The 5,537-nt window shown below is 38.3% G+C and overlaps 1 long non-coding RNA gene across 1 annotated transcript; it reads left to right on the top strand.

Annotated features, from left to right (window-relative positions):
* Positions 1 to 2,770: 2,770 nt before the first annotated feature.
* LOC143893070 (uncharacterized) lies at positions 2,771 to 4,666 on the top strand. The gene is made up of 3 exons (XR_013255708.1): positions 2,771 to 2,902; positions 3,567 to 3,621; positions 4,368 to 4,666. It is a non-coding gene; the product is annotated as an uncharacterized LOC143893070 (long non-coding RNA).
* Positions 4,667 to 5,537: the final 871 nt, after the last annotated feature.

The raw sequence follows: 5,537 nt of genomic DNA, 5'->3' as shown, positions 1-5,537 counted from the left end.
TAGCTGGATCTTGGATTTGGATCAATGATCCATGAAATGCTCATGTCAGCCTAGATCCAAATGGATCCATCAGGGCAACCTGGCCCATTTGACAACCGAAATGATTCTAAGACCGAAATCCTAACCGAGAGTGCTTTTAGCATTTTCTCAAAAGTGATTGATATTGATTCTCGTAGGCCCACAAGCATTGTTTATCTGCCCTATTTATCCGCTTAGTGTGGATTAATGGATGGATGATGAGGACCGTTCATTTGGTGGGACCTATCACTGATGATTGAAAAAAACCCCTGATAACCCAATCAATGGTGTTAAATGGGGGGTTAGAAAAGAAATATGATCAAGGGTCCTTATTGAAAAAGCCCTAATCGCCCATCCATCCTTAGAAAATCTAAGATTTTTTGCTCTGACATGATTCAACATATAGACAATTCAGATCATCCAACCATAGAACCACGTTTATGAGTGTGATGATCTTATTGGCATTCCTCTATTTATTCGTAACCAAATATTAATTTGGTTGGAAAAGATAAGAATAAAACGTGGAAGAAATAACATCCAAAAACAGGGTAATAAATTTTTATGGTATATTAGGTGATGAATTTTAGTTATTTTCAAAAGAAAAATGCTAAAAAGACAATATTGTTAGGCTCATTCCTAAGAGCCAATGTGCAACCTGTGACGTGATCAGATCTGTTGATCCAACCACTAGCCACGAGTAGGGGTGGACATGGTTCGGTTCGGTTCCGGGGTATACCCAGAACCGAACCATATGCAACCGCTTCCCAGAATTTGGAACCAGAACTGAACCATATATCTTTGGAACTGAACCGAACCAGAACCGAACTTGATCGGTTCGGTTTGGTTCGGTTCTGGGTTTACCCAACCTTTATTTTATAATTTTTTCCATATAACGATTGAGATTTTATTTGTTTTTAATAATTTACGATTAAAACTTTAAAAGGCAAAGCAAAACATTAAAGGGTGGTGAATTTATCTTCAAGCAGTAAGTGTAAAGTCTAAAGCATTTTTTTTCTCACGGAAACCATATTGGGGGGGGGGGGTGATTTTATCTGATTGGGGGGGGATATGATCCTACTTGGTTCCAGGATCCCAAACCCAGAACCGAACCGCATTCTCACGGTTCCAGGAACCCATAACCGGAACCGAACCACGAAATCCTAGAACCGAACCGAACCAAATAGGCCGGTTCAGTTCGGTTCTTCGGGTTGAACCGGAACCATGTCCAACCCTAGCCACGAGTTTGTCCCATTGCCATTGACCGGATGAATCTAGCCCCCTTACGTAAACAGTCTTGATTAGATCTAGGCCAAGATAAGTCAATCCATTGCCTTTTGTGGTCATTTATCTTACTAAGGATGAGCTGTTCATTTGGAACGAGATCAATGGTCTCGATTGCACATTCCGAATAGAATGTGGCACCCAAAAGCTGGAGTTGATATTTATCCATGCATGACTAGCCTATATCATAACCCATTTTCTTTAGTTTTTTTAATTTTGAATTTTTTCTTTGTATACTAGTGATTGGACCATCCATCTCACATGATTTGTTTTAAGTAAAGTTTATTCAAATCCCATGAAATATATAGAAGCACACTATCAGAATTACGACGAACACAGGCACACCATCAGAATGATATTACAAAATTCCCTTGAATAGCAAACAAGTAATAAAGCTTAGTAATATAATTACAGCACACATCTGTATACAGACAGTTCCATGGAGTAATGATAATCATTCATCTCTTGATGCTACTAATTTTACCTGGTGCTTCCAAATTTAGGATTTCTCTTTAGTCAGGACCTCAATCAAATCAGTCTTTTTTGCCAACGGGGGGCTCCAGACTTCAATTTCACCTTACTGACATTTTTTTAAAACTATTGATTGATTTATCAGGAAGGGCATTCTGCATATTTTGGTTGATTAAAGTAATAATTGGGTGGATTTTGGAGCATATAAGGTCTATCAAAATTAGTTTTGATTCATTTTTTGTAGTAAAACAAAATTACAAAATATTAATGCTGATTTGAAATGATTTTAGAGCTTGGATAGAAGGATAGAAGGATAGTCTTTTGTCTGTAATTGGCACCTAAAATGAGAAGTTGTGCTCTCATGCATTTTGATTGTTTTGGGAATTTGATTTTGCAATTAAAATTCCACCTACATTTAGTCAAGCAAAGAACCTTATAGATTTCTTTGAAACCTAGTTCAGATTTTCTTACCTTTTGTGCTCAAAGGTAGTCTCGCATATCTCATAGGTTCATAGGTTTAGCAATTCTTTTCCATACTGCTACTCTCAAATGTTTCATTCCGCAAGACTCAATGAAACACTGTATTTTTTTGTGCTCAAAGGCAGTCCTGTGTATCTCATAGGTTCAGAGGTTTACCAATTCTTTTCCTAACTCCTACTCATAATTGTTTGATTCCAGAGTAATCAATGAAACCCAAGAATAGAATTCATCCACAAATACCAGCCACATTGATCTTTTTGTTTAATCCATTCATGAAAAATCTGCATTTACCAGCAGGCAGTTGTTTGGAAAAACTCCACTTCATTCCACTTCATTCCAGTTCATTAAAATATTTTACAGTTACCTAAAAGCCCATGCCAAGTGTTAGGATCTCCAATTATGTTCGAGGAGTACACTAATGATTTTGTAAATACCCAAAATACCCCTTATTAAAATTCGTCCCCCTCTTTTAAAGAGGGGCGTTTTTGTCTTGAGAAGTTTGGTTTTAATTAGGGCTTTTTAAGAAAGCCTATAAATACATTATTATGTAGCTGAAGCGAACCCTAATTGCTTTGTTCATCCCCAAAAGAAGAGATTCGTGGGAGAGAAGAAGGAGAAGATCGCGCCTTGGAAATTCCAAAATCAAATCAAGGTAAGATCTATGTTTTGTGAAAGATTTGGGCATTTAAGAACCCTAACAAGGGTTAGATAAGTAAAAGAAGAGATTTGTGTCAAATATGGCTTAGAAATAAGAATCCCTAGGTTGATCTTGAGTTTCTTGGGATGGATATTGTTCTACGATCCCAACGAACCCCGGATCAATTGTTGAGAAATCCGAATTCTGAGAATTGGAGATTTTGACCTAGATCCTTAATTATTTTATAGGTTATCGTTTGTCTGAATTCGGAGCGTGAAATCGGATCTGGAGAATTCCTCCCTTTGTAAGGAATCCATTAGTTCCGACCACGTACAATTTGGAGTCTGAACGAAGAAGATACAAAATTTTGAAGTTTTGAAGAATTCAGAATAAAATCTGGAATTCTCGCCAAAAACACAGCCCACACTTCGGATGCCCGAGTAAGGGTATTCGGACGCCCGAGTAAGGGTGTTCAGACGCCCGAACATGAAGGGAATTGTACCCCAAGAGTTGAGTTTCTCCGGAAAATCTCTGAGGCGTCCGAAGGGGGAGTTCGAAGTGTGTGTTCGGGTGTCCGAACCCGCTTGGAAATTTGAAGTTTGTTTTTGGATTTGGACTTTGATCTTTTGGTTTCTGGGTTACTTCTAGGACCCTTATGTGATGTTTTTGCATTATTCAGTTTAAAGGTATTGAATCGTTCGACAAGTTTGGAGAGTAAATCTTTCGTCTTTGAGGTACGTAATATCGTACTGCTTTGGGTTCTTCGCAAACCTTATACCTTCTGAATCAACTTTGATATTGAGACTATATACATTGTATATTATCTTTGAACCTTTGAAATAATCTTGGGTCTAGCATGCCTATTTATGTTTAACCTATTTAGTGCTATATTACCACTATTCTGAACCTTTGACAACTATCTATTATGAATCTCCGTTTTGAAATCTTAACTTTTGGAACTATCTGTTATGGACATTGGACACACTTTCTAGACACTTCTGTGGAGGCTTGGGTTATTTCTGGACCTTGCCATATGGTGGTAAATCAATTGGCAACTCTGGAACCACCGTGGGGGTAGTACATTGGAACTTCTGGCCTGCCAGTGGGATAAAACGCTGGCCCTGTCGACTTGTATCTGAACTTTGATAAACTAGTTCTAACACCATGGACGATTAGTGTAAGCAATAACACGTCTTCTGGACCATACCAATGATTCTAAAGTGGATTTGTAATCTGTACACCTTTTTGGCCTTGACCATGAGTTGATATTGAACTGCTTTCATGCACTTTTATTCAGTACTCTGTTTGACATGCACCTATGATTATTATTGTGCCCATTATTTTGTTGAGACTTCATTATTCAATTTTGACCCTATTTGTTTGACCTCATTGAGCCTTGGCATACTTAGACCTACACTTAGAGTAGTATTTTATTATGTACTAAGATTCTCAGCTGACTGTGGTTTATAATATTTTTCAGATTTTGATCCTCTTGAGGTGAACGAGGAATTGGACACTTAGCTTTTGGACCGGTCTAGCTTGGAGTATTTTTCAGATTTTGATCCTCTTGAGGTGAAGGAGGAATTGGACACTTAGCTTTTGGACCGGTCTAGCTTGGAGATTAGCTAATTATTTGATTTAGTTTCAGTGAGTATTAAGAAACAATGTTTAAGACCATATCTGTGTTTATTTTATTATTCAGGGGAGAGTTGCGATTTGATTTGGTTGTATTAGATTCTTACTACTGCAATTTTGATTATTAATGAGTTTGGGATTGGTGGTTAAGTTTGATTCTATTATTGCTTTGTACCCTTGTATGCTTGTTGGATTTATCTTGCAGGTGTATGGCGCTGTCATGTCTTACACCCATGGTTGGGGTTTGGGGCGTGACAGATTTTATCCCCTCTACCCATCTTAGCCCTTTTTTAACTCACCGGATATTTCGGGGCATCATTCGACCCCAATCAGGGGATTCCTCGAAACCCTTTTCTTCATGACGATATTTTTTCAATTTGGGAGTAGCTTGTTAGGCCTTTTTTACTCTCGGCTCTTCCTTTCTTCATGGTTTGGGGAGTTAGAATGGGAGGCAGGTCTCCTCAAGCTTTATGTTTCTTTTTAGGGCTTTGTATTTTTCTTAGCATTATGTTTCTTTTTAGGGCACATTTGGCTACCATGAATTATTTTTCATGATAAATCGGCGTCTTTGAGTGGCGAAAAATCTAGAAACAGTCGATCGGATTTTGAGTAGAGTTTTTTGTCCAAAATTTTCCCCACTCCTCATCACCGGGGACACTAGTTTCCTGATTTTGGTTTCCAGATTTTTACCTACTCCACCCTCATCTCCACTTAGAGATACCTATTTATCATTGAAAACAATTCATGGTGGCCAAACGTGCTCTTAGGGTTTTGTATTTTCCTTCCCTTGGTAATGGAGCCAAGGCAGCTAGCACTCTCTTGGTTCCTTCCATCTATAATATTTCTCCCCGAGTCGCATTGATGAAAAAGGAGAGTGGGAGAGAGATGCACTAATCATTGTATAATGAAACTTTCACTTGAAGATGTATACGTAGAGTGAGTTGCACCCACCTCATGCAACTTCAGGTCTTCATAGAATGTGAGTTGCACATAGCGAGTGCAACTCCAACTCTTC

Source organism: Tasmannia lanceolata, unplaced genomic scaffold (assembly GCF_043159265.1).
Source record: "Tasmannia lanceolata isolate RefF3 unplaced genomic scaffold, GAP_Taslan_0.1 ptg000015l, whole genome shotgun sequence".
In the NCBI taxonomy this organism is placed as follows: Eukaryota; Viridiplantae; Streptophyta; class Magnoliopsida; order Canellales; family Winteraceae; genus Tasmannia; species Tasmannia lanceolata.
The sequence above is the reverse complement of the archived record's forward strand: the minus strand, read 5'-3'. Positions and strand labels throughout refer to the sequence as shown.